An 18,482-nucleotide genomic window follows, 5' to 3' on the forward strand; every position below is an offset into this window, starting at 1 on the left:
ATATATACGGAAGGACAGATACCCAGGTCATGGGTACCGAAGAACCGTTGTTCATGGGGGCTATTACCGTAACAAACTGCCGTAGCTCTCTTCTCTGCATTATCCCAGACCTGATGCTAGATTCTGTTGAGGCGCTCTCCCTCTCTGTCTCCACGATGAGAGGAACCACATTTAGTTGGGAGCCTGGGGAAGGAGACACCTCTGCTTACAACCATAGCCTCCAAACCTACCCCAGCTCCTGGAACAAGGATCTGTTCGATGGGGCCTGAGCCCCTTTGCAGCCTGCCTTTGCAGAGTGTCAGGTAGAAGGAACCTGGGCCCCAGGTCACCCAATCATTCTCAACCCAGATATCAGGAGAACAAAGGAAAAGAAATACATAGGCTGATGTAATAAAGATCCCTGGGGGAGACAGATCCATAGGGACTCGGTGGATATTTGGGAGGGCAAAAGGGGGCTTGACAGTTTTGCAGTCCCTCTAAATTCCAGAGATCTAACTCCTAGGGGTAACTAGCCCCCAGCATGTTCATGCCTCAACCAGACACTTTCTGATGACCCCACCAAAAATAGTTCTCCCCCTCCAACCCAGTTAAACATACACACTCATGAATGCTTCACAAAAGCATAAAATCTCAGTGTCCTGAGGAATTAGTGCTTGTCTGATCTCTAATTTTTCTGATGGGTAAACTGAGGCCCATTATGGTTAAGTGATTATCACCAAGTAATAAATGTAGAACCATGAGGGGGTGTAGCAAAAGGATTAAGAACTCAGACTCTTAATTTGTCCTAGATATTAAAGATTTGCAATCCCCTGAAGAGTATGTGGGTTTTATTCCCATACCTGATTAAACCAAAAATGAGATTCTTTTTTTCCAGCTAATCCAATGATTAGAAAAGATGAGAAGGATTCGAATAATCTCATTTGAAATGTCTTATTCCTGGAACTCATTTGGCCAAACTCTTCACTTAGAAAAGAGAGAAAAATCACAAATCTCCTTTGAGCACTGTCGCTGTTCTACCAGACTTTTCTTTCACATTAGACTTTCTTTTAATAGACTTTATTTTTAGATCAGTTTTAGGTTCTCTACAAACACATTAGACTTTTCAGCACTTACTATTTTTATCAAAGCATAAAAACATGGCTCTTCTATCACCATCATAATAAAAATGCTGAGATGCTAAGATCAAAGACGTTTTTATTAAGCTCTATGTATTTTCTGGAAAGATCATGGGTAGGTACATTTGCAAAGCCTAAGACTTGAAATCACTGGTCTAATCTACTGAAGAAAGCAAAATATTCTCACATACACAGCCCGATGAAATCAGGATCCAGCTAAGGCAGTTTCTCCACCTCAGCACTGTAGACATTAGGACCAGGGAACTGTGTTGAGGGGGCTGTTCTGTACATTGCAGGATGTTTAGAGATCCCCAATCTCTACCTTCCAGATGCTTACAGTAGATGCACACACACACACACACACAAACACACACACACACACACACACACACACACACACAAATACACACCACCCTCCAGTGCTCCCTCCCACTTCAGGTCATGACAATCAAAAAGTCTCCAGACATTGCCAAATGTCTCTTAGGGGGAAAAAAAATCCTTCCCGGTTGAGAACAACTGATCTAAGAAAGTCAAGATAAATCGCACCCCAAAATATATCTAACACACTCTAAGTCTGCTTTCTTCTCCTTCTATAAGTGGCAGAAATAATTAGAGCTATATTTGTTGATGACTTCTGCAGGCCAGTTAAGTGCTTGCCATTATCTCATTTAATCCTCACAACAGTTCTCTAACTTAGGGATGCTATTACTAAGGTCTTCGGGGGGGATTCAAGAAGGGTTGAGAAAAGGAAAGACTACTGTAGACCTACGGAAATACCCAACTAAAGGGAGATGAAGGTCTATCAGAGCTCTGAGTGGAAAAACGCAGATGTTATATATCAAATCTTGATATTTAATGCAAGGTTGGTCTTTTCCTTTAAAATCTAGATTCCTTCACACACTTCTTCTTCCATATAAGTCCCTCCTTTATTTTATAAAGATTCAAGCCAGACAACAGGGATATCTGTTGAATTTTAAGCAAGCAAGGATAAAATCCAAACTCATTTATGTAAAATGCACTAAGTCCCTAAACTACTGGTTTCCACGTGTTTCTATCCCAAACCTAAACCCTAAACAGACTCTAGGGTAGGTTGGCTTTATGCATTTAGCAAGCTTGTTCCTTCAAAGAAAACAGAGCAACTCAAATTGCTTAGGACTTCAGACATAGCAGACATCACGCTAGAAATAGCATTCATCACCTTCACCTAATCCTTTTCAACACCACTGCAATGCGGGCTTTCCAATGTGACAACTGACGCTCTGAGAGTTTTAGTCTCATAGTTCTGTGGTAGCAGAGCTCACATTTGAACTTGGGTCTGTGCAATAACACCATGGATGCTCTCAGGATTTTAGCATTTTTCCTAGAGTTCTGGACCATACTAGTCCATGAGTAGGACTGATTAAGGGCAGAAAGGCATGATGCTTAAATGAAAGGGACATTTTAGATTAAATATGTTTAAGAAATTTGATCTTCTAAATGGCCCTGGAGGTAGACAGGCGTGTTGGGAAGCATCTTGCCTGTGGAAAAAAAAAATCTCCTTTACCATCTCATCAAAAAGGATAAAAGATCTAGAAGTAAACCTACCTAAGGAGGCAAAAACACTGTACTCTGAAAACTAAAAGATACCATTGAAAGAAACAGAAGATGATACAAATAGATGGAAAGAAATACTGTGTTCTTGGATTGGAAGAATCATTATTGTCAAAATGACTCTACTACCCAAGGCAATCAACAGTTTCAACACAACCTCTGTTAAACCAGCAGTGACTTTTCTCACAGAACTTGTGTGTGATAGTTTGAGTAGATGTGAAGTGGATTGAGGAAGTGAAATTGAAAGAACATAATACAGACAGCGAGAGAAATGTTTCTCCATGAAGAAATGGGGATTATAGAGGAAGTGGGAATGACGAACGGAGTTGGGGAAGTAGCTTGGGCAAATCTGAGTGTCTTTCTCTGGGGAAAGTCTAAAGTGGAAAAAAAGAGCTTGCATTGAGACTGTTTGCTCAGATCTTCCTGGCATGGTGCCTTTCTCCCTCTGGTTTCAAGGTGACTTGGGTAAGTCGACCAGGCGTCCGAGTCCATGAGGGGCCACCGTCTCCTACTCTTCACATCACTACATAGAAGGAAATCTCAGAGGGAAGAGAAGAGAGGAGTCAGTGCTGACTGTTTTTTGGTCCAAGCCCTCTGGATTGTCAGAGATTTAGAGAGGGCATGCATGGGTGACCTATTCTTCCCAAGTCCAGTGGCATCTCCCATTTGCCACCAAGGGATTTACATCATCACTGGCCATTTAGGTATCCTTGACAAGCTGACCTCGGGAATGCTATGTCTAGCTTTCGATGTTCAGTGGTATTGGTTTGTGGACAGACGGGGTGTCCTCCAGTTTCATGAGCTCTGCTCTAAGACTCCCAGGTAAAGTAAGAAGGACAAAGCCAACCCACAGCCAGGTAGGCTGAGTTCCCTATTGGTGAGCCAGATGGTCCCAGATCCACTCGCTATGTCTGAGGAAAGAGGGTCTACTGCACCCAGAGGCGGGGGGCAGGGCAGGAGCTTCACAAACACTGTCCTCTGGAAACTGGACATCAGAACAGGAGCATCTGAGGCTGGTGGCCTCAAGGGAAGCCAAAGAGTTCTTGAGCCCCTTCTGTGAGGCAACTCAGATCCGATGAAAATTCAAATGCTTTCTTTTCATCCCTCCAGCTGCTCTGCATCAGCTCTGCACACCTGCCTATTCCCAGGTCTTAGGGGACATACACCATCTGCACAGGAGCATCAATTTTCATCAAAAATCTGGTGAGAAAAGCTCTTTTTTTTTTTTTTTTTTTGTCCTGAAGCCAAAGTGCAGATATAGTGCAGAATAGAATACAACACTCACCAGGATTTTTTTTTTTTTTTTTTTTTTTAGTTAAAAATATATGTCCTGCCTTGGAGTTTCTGCTGTGGCACAATGGGATCGGCGGCATCTTGGGAGTGCTGCGACGATGGTTCAATCCCTGGCCCAGCATGGTGGGTTAAGAATCTGGCATTGCCAAAGCTGCGACTTAGGTCACAACTATGGTTCAGATCTGATATCTGGCTGGGAGCTTCATATGTTGTGGGGAAGCCAAAAAAGAAAAATATATATATATATATATATATATATATTTATGTGTATCCTACCTTGACTGAACCACTTCAAAACAGCCTCCTCCTTAGAACTGGAGGTGGGACGGCAGGGGATGAGGTGAGATGTTTACTTGTTTGGGGCATTGAGGGTACCTCTGGGGGAACTGAAGAACCCCACACATGCATCGGGAACTCTCAGTCCACACTGGGCTGACCACAGGGCCTGAGAGGGGCAGACACAGAAAATAGTCTTAGTGTTTTCAGGGGTGTTGGAGTCTAACCGCTAGTTACAGATCCCACCCAGAAAGAGCATTCCCAAACTCCTCCTGGTCCCTCCAAGGCCAGCCACCCTTCATGCATTCAAAATCCTAAGGCCAAATCAAACATGCAGGAAGAAAAGGAGGCATCGAGACTAAAAAAAAGCAGAATAGCAAATCGCAATGTAAGACGCTTTCATTTCTTCCCAGAAGCTCAACGTCTGGAAACAATGGATTACAAACACTTCTCCCCTTTTCTTCCTTGTTGACCCAGTGGCCAAGACCAGCAGGCAGCAGCTATTTCCAGTTGGAGAACCTCACATGGCTTTTATTTCAGCTCTGTAAGGGTTTTTGCTATGGGTTGTGTGTGTGCATGCGGGTGCACCCATGCGTGAATGGTGAAACAGATGGAGAATCTTAAAAGGGACAAGTCATAGGTTTGGGGGTTTCTAGGTTTGGGCAGGGGGTTAACTTTTGTTTTGACAAGAGATTACAGGTGTTCCCATTTGGAACATAAACTATATTAAAAAAAATTTTTTTTTTTAATTCCTGAAAGTCCCTTTGGTCCAAAGAAGGAAAAAAGGCAGACAGGCAACCTTTGGGGAGACGATACCTTTCTGGCAGGGATTGAACTGTCCAGGATAACAGTGTCCAGATTGCAGCCTGGAAATGTGCACCAGGGGCCTGTGGGAGATCTGGGAGCGATTAACTGTGAGAGCAGCCCTCCGTGCTTTTTAGGTCTGCTCGCAGCTGCAAGAGAGGATTCTGGAGGCAGGATGCAAGGTGCCACTGTTAGCAGGAGGCCTCTTTTCTGTGCTGAATTGTTTGCAGCCAGTGAGTCCCCTCCAGCCCCCACAAACCAAGTACAGACAGTTTTTGTTTGTTTATTTTTGGGGTTTTGGGGGGCTTTTTTTTTAAGGGAATGTAGACAATAGCTTCTAAAGCATGAAAGAGAAACACCCTTCTAATCAGAAGATGTTTCTAATTAAAGCAACTAATTACCAAACCTCCACCACTGTTAATTGCCTCAAAAGAACAATTAAGAAGCAAAGGCAGGCACTAGAAAGAAACTAAAGAATAGGAAAGAAGAAGAAGGAAGGAAGAAAGAGGAAGGAAGGAAGAGAAGGAAGGGAGGAAGGAAGGGAGGGACTAAGGCCTGTATAATTTGTCAGGAATATGTATGCAGTTATTTTAAATCATCTCTATGCTTCTCAATCATCCTGTGAATGTCCCCTTTTGAAATCTCTGGGCATTAAGTCTGCCAAAAGCATCAGGAGTGAATTAAGGCAGTGAAAGCAGACAGCGAGTGAAAAAACAACTCAGCCCAATTATTTATGTATTGTTCACCTGAATTTCCCAAGCTTCCGCTTGACTCCCATTGATGACCAGTCGGCTGGAGACATCTGTTTTCCCAGGTTCGTCAACATCTCCAGAGTTCCTTTGCCTAAGTTAGGATGTTGTCCAAAGCTTGGAAAATGGTTTGTTGATTTCATGGCAACAATTTGGTTTATTTCTAAAATGGAGGCATAAAAATCTCTGAAGACCAAATCTTTACACAGGACAATTCACAAAGGAATTTTTATATCTACAGGTATGAGCTAAACTGTGCCTTCCCTCCCACCAAAAAAAAATTCATATGTTGAAATTCTAATCTCCAGTATCCGAGAATATGATCTTAATAGGAAATAGAGTGGTCATGGATGTAATTAGTTAAGATGGGGTTATGGTGGAGTAGGAGAGCCCCCAATCCAATATGACTCATGCCCTTATAAAAAGGGGAAATTTGGACACAGACACACACATGAGGAGAATCCCACATGAAGAGGTACACATCCTGGTTCCACCTCATGATGTCCTTTCCAAAGGGTCTCTTCCCCATGTCTTCCTTTGCCTCCACCCTCATTTAGTCATTTGTCACCTCCTACCCAGACCACCACTGCAGCCTCCCAGCTGCCCTGCCTGCCTCCCAACTTTCTGCGCCCCGACAAACATCCACGGCACCAGGTAAGCTTTCCTTACCACAGCCCTGACCATAGACCCTCAGGATTGGAAGAATGGTAAAAACGATAAAAATAATAATCACCTCTCAGGTTTGTTTTTTACGGTGGAAGACACAAGGAAGACAAAAGCAGAACCGTTTCTGTTCCCTAGAAGCTCCCAGACTAATGATGTGGGTGACGATGGACATGTAACAGATCACAAGATTGAGAGACAGGGCAGGCGCATAGAGGGCATCATAGGAATTCTGAGGAGGGCTCCTCAGCCATCCGTGGGGGAGGCGACATGTTATAAGGGGCTTCCAGGAAGGAGAGACGCCTGAGCTGAGCCCTAAAGCCTGGGTTCTCAGTCCTGGCTGCACACTGCAGGCACCTGAGAAGATTCACAAATGTAAAAGCCTGGGCCCCGGAACTTGGGATTTAACTGTGTGGCTTGGTTTAGGAAATTGCACAGAATCTCCAGGTAAGTTTAAAGCGCTGCCCCATAGAAACAGAGGCAATGTGCAAGGGTCCCAGCCTTGGGGACACCGACTCTAGGTGCATGAGAGTTTGGCAAAAAAAAAAAAAAAAGCTTATCCATCACCAGGAAACCAATCCTGCTCCACCCAGGGTGAGCTTGGGGACTTTTTAAAGTAAGCCAAGTTTCTGCAAAGCAAGATGCATTTCCCAGTGGATTCAAAGATATGCTTCGTGTCTCTTTTCACGTGGGGAAAACTCTAATAAAGGTTCTTCACTCACAGGCTCACACAGTCCTCCCCTTCCCTCCCTCTCCTCCATGCCTGACCCCTGCTGAACCCAGATATCATGATCAAGAACTGGATTTAAATTTGATGCTATCATTTCCCGAGAAACCTTTGTCCAATCACTCAGCTTCTCTAAACCTCAAATCCCTGTTCTCAGAATGCTGGTTTTATCTCCATCTTCACAGGCTTGAGAGAACAGAGGAAGGAGAGGTGCCCCAGCTGGGCTGTGAGCCCAAGCTGTGGGTGTCCACAGCCTAATGAACCCAGCTCTTTAGGGTAGCAGCAGCACGCCCTGAACTGCTTCTGTGATCTCGGCAAGCCACTCGCAGGTGCTAGGGCTGGGGATGCTCCCTGGTCAAGTGTGTACACTAATCAGTCTGATGAGCTACCATTCAGCTCTTCCTGTCCCAGCCTCCCTCCACCGGGCAATGATGGATGACACCCAAGCACTGTTGCTGTGCCCTCTATACATCCCATCACTGAGACCGGAATGTAACAGAAAGATGAAGATAAACAGCCATGTGGCTCATGGCACCAAAGAGAGGGCAAGATAGCTCCATTCCAGCTTCTGGATGACTTATTTCAACCTCAGCAGCAGCAGCCCCATCTTGAATGCCTCTGAGTCCTGCCCGCCTCCCCACCCAGAGTTCCTGCTGGCATACCTGTGGCTGAGGTTGGGTGGACTCTGGGCAGGCTATTTACTCACTGGAGTCCTCTGTATTTTGTGGGTGGTGAGAGTCACAGTTAGACCTACACTTCAGTATGGAAAAATTCATACTCCACGGAGGTGCACCTAGACGGTGGTCGGGTAGGAGGGGCTGTGAGGAGAGGGTGCCCCTGCCATGAGCTCTAAAGACCAGCAATGGTGCCTACCTCCAACCTCAGAACACACATCTTGGGATTTCAAGTTTAACACCAGCAGCATTGCTTCTCACATGTCAAATTGTAGTTTCCGGGATCCGGATAATCTCTTTCAAGGAAAACATATTTTCCTTGAAACAGGGCTAATAGCTCACGTATTGATATCTGGTTTCAGTTCAACATTTGTGAAGACTCTCTTGCCTGCAGGTACCAGGAGACACATTCTATGGCCCAGCAGCTTGGGCCCCTTAGTTCTCAAAGGCCATTGAGGACTCTGGGGCTGTTCCATTCCACTGAGTTTTACGTAATGGTTCAGACCCAACTTTTCTCTTCTGTGACCTGCCTGCCTTCTAGCTACTAGATGGCAAAGGGCAAAGAGGACAGTGTTTCAGTGCATGGAGTCCTGCTGCCTGGGTTCAGTCTTGGCTCCATGGGGCTCAGCATCCTCATCTGTAAAATGGGTGATGGCACCTTCCTGACAAGGCCGTCCTGAGAATAAATGATCAAGCCCCAGATAAAGTGCTTAGGTCAGTGCCTGGCACACCAGGAGCCCTCAGCAAGCACCATCTCCTATTATGACCCCAAGGAAACTCAATTCCTCAGGTTTCACATTCTTTGCCAGATTTTCTTAGCTACATAAGCCAAGGGAATTTCTGTCTGGTACCACATAAGATTATTTCAGTCCTATACCTCTTCCAAAGAGCCCTGCTCCAGGTTAAACAGTTCTCATTACCGATGGTCACAATACTGCCTCACTGGTATAACCTTTCATAATTTATTGGATGCATTTAAAGTGATCTTAATTGCAAAGGCTCTGGTTTTATTATATACAAAGTGAAAAGCAGGCAAGTAATTGTATTTTCTCCATCTATTATGTTCAGAAAGAAATTAGAGCAGCTGAGTGAATACTTACTGTCAAAAGGTGTCTTAGCCCCCATGATCCTGTAAGAAAGGAACTTCCCGTGATTTGCTGAAGATGTCAGTCACTAGTGAGACAAGAGGCGTTGGGCAGGGAGGGGATCAGATGCCATCAATCTTTCTGGAGTGACAGACAGCAGGCATTTATCTCCCCAGGTCGTGATTCGACTTTCAGGAACACTAGTCCATTCTCTGACTCGGCTCTTGAATTTTCTTTGGATGTTACTGTCAAGTGGCCTCCATCCCTGTCTCTCAACACTTCCACTGCCTCCTGAGGCAGCTCAGCTGGGGAAACAAGAGAAAGGATGGGTTTAGCCTACGTTGGGTTTACAAAGGCCAGGTATGAGTTTGTGTGGATTAGATGCTGGGGGGTGGTGGGGGGCACGGCGGGAGGGGAAATGCTGGGAGAAGTCTTATAAGGAACAGAAAATATCTTTCTATGACAAACTTGTTAGGGCATAGGAGATCATTAAAGGGAAGGAACTTTGAGGGAGTTCCCTTTGTGGCTCAGCAGTAACAAACCCAACTGATATCCATGAGGATGTGGGTTCGATCCTTGGCCTCGCTGAATGGGTCAAGGATTCGACATTGCCATGAGCTGTGGTGTAGGTCTTGGATGTGGCTTGGATCCTGTGTTTCTGTGGCTGTGGTGAAGGCCGGCAGCTGCAGCTCTGATTAGACCCCTAGCCTGGAAACTACCATATGCCACAAGTGTGACCCTAAAAAGCAAAATAAAATGAGATAAAATACAGTAAATCAAAGTAAAATAAAATGAAGTGAGAAAACTTCAATATCGGGTAAGTGTCACATAAATGGAATCCTGTAAAATGATCCCACATCAGTCATAAGCTTTCCAAAGTGAGAGACCCTTCTGGCATGAACATTTTCCTAACTTGATCAGAGAATGTTGAATAAAACTACAGGTTGGTGGACTGATTTGATTTATTCTCACTCTTCATTTACTTTCCAATAAATGCAGGGTCTGAAGGCAGGAGATCTGGAAAGAGAACCATTCACACATGCTGGCTTAAGCCCCTTTTGACAGATTAGGAAATTGGGGTTATAGAAATTTGTAGCCACAGGCGCATGGCTACAAAGTGACAAAGCCAGGGCCAGACCAGCTACCCAAGGCTCACAGTCAGAGGCAGGCCTGGATATCTTTAGCCCTTTATGTCACCAGATGTAAGGATTACGTCAGATCCTAAGCATTACCTCAGCCAGGATACTTCCCTCAGAGGCATAGATGGACAGACACAGCCTTTTGCTCGGTCAGGATTTCCCATACTGTATCTAAAAGCCTCCATCTTCCCCTCTCCCCACCTCTGCCTCCTGGCTGGGGCGGCCCAGGGAGGTTGGAGTTAGATCATCTGCTCGGGGCCTGCTGACGGCAGGTTTGTGCCCTGTGCTGCTCCCAGGAAGCCCTGGGAGTTTCACCACGTGCGTCTTTTGGAAGAGGCAGGGTGTGCTTAAAGCAAGCCTGTGTGCTATGCCCCAAAGAAGGTTCTAGAACAGAGTCTGTGCACACACACTCCCCAGGATCTAGAATTAAAGCCTTCCTTCCTCAAGTGTGTCACACATGAGACCGTCTGGGAAGGTACAAAAGGAAAGGTTTCCACTGACAGTTACTTATTTACGGTCACGTGTATTAGCCCTGCATCTGCCAGCTCACCTGTGATTTCACCAACATTATTTTGAACAAGCTAGTTTTTGATTTTTATTTGGCTTTTGTTTTGTTCTGTTTTGTTTTTTTATTTTTTTATTTTATTTATTTTATTTTTTTTAGGGCCCACCCATGCAGCATATGGAAGTTCCAAGGCTTGGGGTTTAAGTGGAGCTGCAGCTGCTGGCCTACACCACAGCTACAGCAGTGCAGAATCTGAGCCACATCTGTGACCTACACCACAGCTCACGGCAACACCAGATCCAGGGAGTGAAGCCAGGGATTGAACCTGCATCCTCATGGATACTAGTCAGATTCGTTACCTCTGAGTCACAACAGGAACTCCCAGGCAAGCTAGTTTTACAGCAACTTATAATGTGTTATCTGGTCTGATGTATCCACTACTTCCGTGTCTCCAGTTAGATGCACACTGCAGCATGCACAGCAACATGGGAGATGACCCTCCCATGTATGAGAAAGTGGGGGAAAGAAATAATATTTCAGAGTTGTCTTGGCATGTTGGACGGAAATAGAGCAGAGAGGTGAAGAACAGGTGTTCTGGAGCCCAACTGCCTGAACAGGAAGACTGACCCTTTAATTTCCTAGCCGACAAACTACTAAATTTCTCTGTCTTACTTTAAGAGTTGAGCCACGAATATCTGCAGGGCCCTTTTGTTATTGCAGCTCACACTACCCTCATACAGCCAATATGCCAAGCTGCAGCAAAGGGTTCTCTTCCTGATGTGAGTTTACTCATTTGAAAAAACATCACAGTATCAAAACTAAAGCATGTATTTACAACATTTAATAGCTTACTGTTATCAAAAGTCATAAAATAAGCTAACGTGTTCAAGCCTGGACAGTTTCAAAAGAACTATCTTGCTAATCAAAACCAACAGTTATCAAAGTCATTACTGATGGACTAGGAAGACAGCTCTCCAAACAGGCCCAGTACTGCTGCTCTGGGGCTGAACTGCTCTCTCAGCCATTGATTGAATCTGCACCAGGAAGCAAAGATTTCACAGCCATGGACCTGCAGACAGAGAAGGTATGACCTCGGGTAATGAGAGTTTCACCTTCAAATTAACATGGCCTCTACTCTTCTACCTTAAGCAAAGGACACTTTGTGTCAACAAGTATTGTATTGCTTTGTTCCTTTAAGCTAGGAAAAGGTTTTACAATAATTTTTCAAGTTAATAACCTACAAGTCTCCTCTTATGAAAATGAATGAAAAGCCCTCCGCCCAGCCTGCACTGTTCTCACTCCATCCATTTGCCGTGTTTTTCTGGATCATCCTTCAGGCTACAGTTTAAGGATCATTGACTTTTAGAGAAATCTTCCCCCATGCCTGGATGAGGTGAGGAGCCATAGATACCCGTCTCTTCCTCTGCCAACATTTTCCGTCATGGCACTGGCCATGCTTTCTGATTCACATTTATTGTTGCATCATCTGACCACACCTTTTCAACATCAACATACACCTGACTACCTTGCTTCCTGAGGGCAGGGGCCACACCTGTTTTGGGGGCCATGGATCTCCAGCAGTCAGCACAGGGCTGAAAAACAGCTGTGAAAACAATGAATGAAAAATGATCAGTTTGCTGATCAGTATAAGTAAATCATAACGCATATGACCAATCTTATGTCTGGCCATGCAGACTTTCTCCATCCTTTCACAAAGGTAGCAACGCTGCCATGGACCACAGAGATATCTTTGTGCAAATAGCCAATGATTTCCTTATGGAAAGGAACCAACTGCCCCAAGATTTTGAAGCCCTAGCGAATTGTTTAGAATTTCAAGTGGGAATGTATTAACCAGAAACATATTAAAGAAAGAGGGGGAGGAGTTCCCTTTGTGGCTCAGAGATTAATGAACCCAACTAGCGTTCATGAGGATGAGGGTTCGATCCCTGGCCTCGCTCAGTGGGTTAAGGATCCAGCATTGCCATGAGCTGTGCTGTAAGTTGCAGACACAGCTTGGGTCCCATGTTGCTGTGGCTGTGGCATAGGCCGGCAGCAGCATCTCTGATACAACCCCTAGTCTGGGAACTTCCATATTCCGTGGGTGTGGCCCTAAAAAGACCAAAAAAAAAAAGGAAGAGGAGGAAAGAAGGAAGGAAGGAAGGAAAGAGAAAGCAGCAGAAAAAAAGAAAAGAAGAAGGAGGGAAGGAAGGAGGTGGGAAGGACAGAAAGAGAAAAGAGAAAGGAAAAAAAAAAAGGGAAAAGTGGAAAAAAGAGAAAGACCAGCACCTAAGTTAAAGAGGCCTTGTCTGCTTGAAAATTTCCCTCTGTGGAGACTGCTGTCCAACCAGTTTCCTGGACCCACTCTCTCCGTCTCGCTGCCAAACCATCCCTGGGAAAGTCCAAGTCAGACACGCTCAAATCCCAAGGTTTAAGATGAGAAAGACCCTGAGAGGCAGGGGCAAAGCCGTTCAGAGCTTTTTGTTCTCCGGCCTCTTTGTTCCAGCGACCTCTCCCATCTCAAAGGATTTGCAACAGCACCAAGAGCCTGACACTTTGCCCATCCTGGTTCTCACAGACTTCTCCAACGCAAGACAAAGCCAGGCTGGCACGGAGGAGGGCCCCAAATAAAAGAAGACCGAGAAAGAAGAAAGCGCCAGCGAATCCGGCTGCCCCGCATATTCAGTTGCTGCAGCAACTGGAAGTTAAACAATGAAGCGGGGAGGGGACCACCATCCTCCACCCTCAGTCAAGTTGTCATGGATACTGGGATTTTAGAAGTGCAGGGGTGAAAGATTGTCTTTACACTTTACAAATGGTGCCTTTTTCACTCTCTTGGCCTGTGTCCTCGCTCCTCCGGGTTGGGGGCCTTCCGTTCCGCATCTTCCGGCAAGGAGCCTTGGGAAGGGGAGTCGGGGCAGGATGCTTTCTGAAAACGGGACAGTCTGGCCAGTAGCTCTAAAGCCCATCCCCATCCAGCACTAGGCAGAAAGGCCTAAGCATTTGTGGAAATTCCCATGCCCTGAAACCATCCCACCCACATTGCAGGAAGGCCAGCTCTCTCTTTGAGCTCTTTCTCCCACCCTTCTGATTCTCCCAGGAGTGCTCACACAGAGGCCAGATCTAAGGTTCCATCTTTGCACCCTCCCCAGCCCGCAAAGACCCCTGAAGCTTCCTGGCCCTGCTCTCTCCTCCAGGTCTTAGTAGGAGGAATGCAGCCCATCTCTGATGTGGTCACCCGGTTTCTTGTCCCTGAAGCAGCATCAGGCTGGCACTGTCTTGCTGAGCATGTACTTACGAAGTCACACCCATTCCTACATATGCATGCATACTCTCACATACATCCTTATACACTCTCCCACACACTTATTTGCACACACTCAGATTTCCATTTTTGTCCTAAAATGAAAGAATCTGGAATGTCTTATTTTTGTCTTTTTTTTTTTTCTTCTGGCCATGCCCACAGCAAGCGGAAGTTCCCCAGGCCAGGGATTGAACCTGTACCACAGCTGTAACCAGAGCCACAGCATTATTTGCACCTTTATCAAAGTAAGAGGGAGTACACTGCTTGGCATAAGCCATGCCATTTGTCCATCCGTCCATCCGTCCAACCAACAACGTTTGCACAGGGTCTAATATGGGTCAATCACTGACGTCATAAAGAGCCACCAAGCAAAGCCACTGGCCCCTAGTTCATGTGTGCTATGCTGTTCGTCTGCTGGAGCTCAGGGCGGCACTGAGATCCTCCCTCAGCCTCCACGTGCCTTCATTTCCCAACAGTCGGCCACAGAGCCTGAAACCCAGTACACAGCACAGGGACTTTTGTGTTTGCATGACCACAGCAAGACAGACTTACGCCGCTGTGCTTGCTTCGGGCTGCCTGTGAGCTGGAGCTCTCGGGATCATTGGTCTTACAAACATTTGGGATGAGTGTCATAAACCCTTCCAGGGGGTGATCTGACCTCCCAGGACGGTCCAGGTTTCCCTTGGCCTGACCTGCACTGAGTAGGGGGAGCAAGCTCCACTCCTCACCCTCGGCAGCTGGGAAATTTGTCCCAGGGAGGCTGGGTGGTCCAGAGGGTTGGGTTTGGGCCATCAGTCATGTCCATGCTGCTTCCCAGCCCGGCCAGCCATGTTTAATGGAGTAAAGAGAAGAGTGCAAACACCAGCTCACAGTGAGGCTTGGCATGAATCAGCCTCCTTCATACTCAGTGCCCTCATTGACAAAGTGGGGATAATCATATACCCATCTCCCGGGATTGGTGTGAGGATTCAGACATCCATGCGGACCCTTTTGCTTGGCAAATATTAAGTACTCATACATAATGGATTTACTATTTAGTGAGAATTTCTATTCTTAGCTATTAGGGTTCTAACTATGCAAAAATCATGTATATGCATATTAAAAGGAATTAGAATGAATCACAGAGTTAAAAGCTGTTGATTTTTGAGAGTAATGGAACTAGATGTTTCTTACCTTAATTTCCATTTTAATATGGTTCCAATATATCTGCAAGAAATTAAAAAAATGATAAATGTGGGTTTCTAGAGCCTGATTTATAATAACCACACAAACAAAATATTTAACTTAAAATTCTTATATTTGCATTACACTCAGGATGAATTTCTCCTAAAAGAACGGAAGGGAATACCTAGAAGCATTCATTGAATCCATAACTAGATCTCAGACAAGAATATCAGAAACTGGAGTTCCTGTTGTGGCTCAGCAGGTTAAGAACCTGACATAGTGACTGTGAAGATGTGGGTTCTATCCCTGGCTTCCTCAGTGGGTTAAGGATCCGGTATTGCTTTGGCTGTGGTATAGACTTGCAACTGCGGCTCCAATTTGACCCCTGGCCCAGGAACTTTCATATGCCACAGATGTGGCCCTAAAAATTAAAGAAAAAAAAGAGAGGACATCAGAAACTTATACAGACCCCCAAGTTTAAATTGTTAATTCCATAGTAATGGAAAATTTATCCATGACAATAATTTTACCTATATGCCTATTTCCTAAATGGAGGCCGTCTGATGGTCACTTTTGAGTATAAAGGCCCTGATGGGTACAATGAAAGGACTGTACCAAAGGTGTGCCAGGACTGTCAAAGATACAGAAGGCATTTGACCTCCAGGGAGCTGGAAATGTAGCAGAAAAAGAGAAAATACCATGAAACTGGTAGGCTCTGAACTGGGTAGCTTTACCTATGAGCTGTACAAGCAAGGCAGAGAGATGGAGAGAGCGCCGCTGGGGAAGAAGTAAAGTTTTTGTTCCGTCTTGAAGGGCAAACAGAAGCCGTTATATCCTGAAGACCATAAGACCATTCAACATCCACACTTAACTTCCTTCTAGAGTAACTGTTCACACGACACACCAAGCACTGAGGAAGACACAAAATAAAAACTGATGAAATAAACTGAATTGTCAAATTCTTTCCCCAGGATTTCAGAATGAAATAGATGTGCACAGCCATGACTTACCCACATCTGTTTAGAAAAAATATACACCTGCATCTATTGATAAAGGCAGAAGTCAGAGGTAAATATTCTTAAAAAAAAAAAAAGGTTTCAGAGATATTGGGAATCATGTTAACACATACAGGGCATTTACCATGAGTCAGATGCTTTCCTGAGCACTTTCCCTGGATTATCAGGTTTGATCATCATTATAGCTATGATACATAGATGAGGAAACAGAGACACAGAAAAGTAAAACAGAAAATATTAGATAGTATTATGAGGACAACAGGTAGAATTAGTTTTGATTGATGGGGTGATTATATAGAAGACAGATAAGAAATGGAGCTGGGAGTGTAGTTTGGGCTAAAGTCAGGAGGTTCCAGGGTGCAGATCATAGGAGTTTGATATTCTTCAGGGAGTAATCAAGGTCTCAGAGCAAGTGGACAAATCAATATGCTAAAATTTCTTTCAGATGTTAAGAAATAAGGTGGAACTAGAAGTGAAGAAAGTAGAACCACTTGGAGGACATTACAGAAAGAGCTGTCCCGGGAGTTTCCACCATGGCTCAGCAGTAACGAAACCGACTCGTATTCATGAGGACGCTGGTTCAATTCCTGGCCTCATTCAGTGGGTCAGGGAATCCAACATTGCCATGAGGTGTGGTATAGGTGGCAGATGAGGTTTGGATCCCGAGTTGCTGTGGCTGAGGTGTAGGCCAGCAGCTGCAGCTCCAATTTGACCCCTAACCTGGAAACTTCCACATGCCTTGGGTGCAGCTCTAAAAAAACAAAAAGAAAGGAAGGAAGGAAGGGAGGAAGGAAGAAAGAGCTGCACCGTCTTCCCCATCTTCACTCTACCAGACTCACTGCATTTGACCCTCCCACAGCATCCCACGCAGTGGGAATTACTCTCTCTGTTTGATGCCCTAAGATCTGTCATGGGGAGGCTTTTTAACTACTCCTCCAAAATAATCTTAAATAACTTTGACTCAGGGAACACCTAGTATCTGAGAAATACCAGCTTTCAAAGGGATGATGGCCACCCTATCCCTCACCTGGACCTCCCTGTTCTTTTCATCTCCGTGATCAGTTTCCCCCCCACCCCCACATCCCCCCACCCTTGGAGTCCCAGTAGAAACCCCAGCCCCCTGGCAGCAATTCTGTTTCAGTCGGGCAGTAGTTCCCATGGCAGTCACCACAATCACTTCTCTACCTCTAGATGGGTGGCACTTTGGGATATAAATAATTGACGCAAGTTCAGAGACAGAGAAACTGAGACTTAAGAGCGGTTAAATGCTTTAACCAAACTCCTAACTGTCTCAAGTAAATTTCCCGACTCAACGCCAGTCCTGCCTTTGCGCAGCAGTGCCTCACATCCACCTGGCTGACAGTGTGACACAATCCGCCCCCTCAGAGCATCTGATTGTGGGCTCAGCCTCCTGGTGACTGGCCTCAGATTAGGGCCGAACAATAGGCAGGGCATGTGGGGCTCAGTCCCCAGGGGCTGATCCTCAGTACCAGCTCCAAAGAGCCCCACCGACCCCGTCCGACTAGTCCCAGAACGCCCACTGCTGTGCACAGTAATCCAAATTGGGTTCAAGCCCCCAGTCTCTGTGTCCCATTGTAATGCTACATTTTTTATTCAGCATGAGATCAGAGAACTGCTAAGACCTTGTGTTACCAGCATAAAAGAAGAAAGATTTCGTTAATCCCAGTGAAAACGAATTCCTCTTATTTTTTCCTGGGGGGAAAAAAAAGGAAACCATGAAAGTATTACATCAGCCTCTCAAAAAAACAGAAAAATCCCTGCCATCAAGAGATGGTTAAAACCTGTGCTTTAAGAGTTGACACAAAGAATAGCAATTACACACCCCTTCACCTTCTACCTACTTGTTTTTATTATCCTGGATACTCCAACTGTTTTTTTCTGGGATGCTTTTGGATACAATAATCCCACCAGCCTTGAAATAGAGTCTCAGAGAGGATGCAGGGTCAAAGGGGCGATGATGTTCACAGGACTGGAGAGCAGACAGCAAGGGGGAAAGAGAGTGGGCAAGGAAAAGCCCGCCCTAAAGATCTGAAATGTTTTTATGAAGTCTGAGAGCTTCAGAACCGGAAAGGACCTTGCAGATAACTAGTCAGACTTTCTCATCCTTCTCATTAAATACACACACACACACACACACACACACACACACACACACACACACACACAGAGAGAGAGAGAGAGAGAGAGAGAGAGGCAGAGAGAGGGGGAGAGAGAGGGGCAGCAAGTGAGGACAAGAGGAGAGTGATTTATCCAAGGACACAGATGCTTTATTCAGGCCTACAGGTTGAAAGGAGTTGAAATGAGCAGTTCCCATCATGGCGCAGTAGAAACAAATCCGACTAGGAACCATAAGGTTTCAG

At 45.3% G+C, this 18,482-nt stretch overlaps 1 protein-coding gene across 9 annotated transcripts in view; it reads right to left on the bottom strand.

Annotated features, from left to right (window-relative positions):
• LOC106504493 (uncharacterized) overlaps positions 1-18,482 on the bottom strand; it is a 759,489-nt gene that overhangs the window by 596,992 nt on the left and 144,015 nt on the right. For 2 of the 9 annotated variants that reach the window (XR_014809313.1, XR_014809314.1), the window contains exons 3-8: positions 15,820-15,995; positions 15,095-15,127; positions 12,173-12,223; positions 8,992-9,281; positions 5,825-5,990; positions 4,275-4,443 (exon numbers count right to left, since the gene is read on the bottom strand). The gene's annotated coding sequence lies outside the window, so the exon portion shown is untranslated. Of the gene's footprint in view, positions 1-1,179; positions 2,633-4,274; positions 4,444-5,090; positions 5,243-5,824; positions 5,991-8,991; positions 9,282-12,145; positions 12,224-15,094; positions 15,128-15,819; positions 15,996-18,482 lie in introns of those variants that run through there. The other 7 variants (XR_014809310.1, XR_014809318.1, XR_014809311.1 and 4 more) reach the window with 6 other exon arrangements.

This window comes from Sus scrofa, chromosome 7 (assembly GCF_054392235.1).
Source record: "Sus scrofa isolate SSC_HxYL_T2T_F1_AM1 chromosome 7, Sscrofa_HxYL_maternal_Yorkshire_Landrace_v2.0, whole genome shotgun sequence".
Classification (NCBI taxonomy): Eukaryota; Metazoa; Chordata; class Mammalia; order Artiodactyla; family Suidae; genus Sus; species Sus scrofa.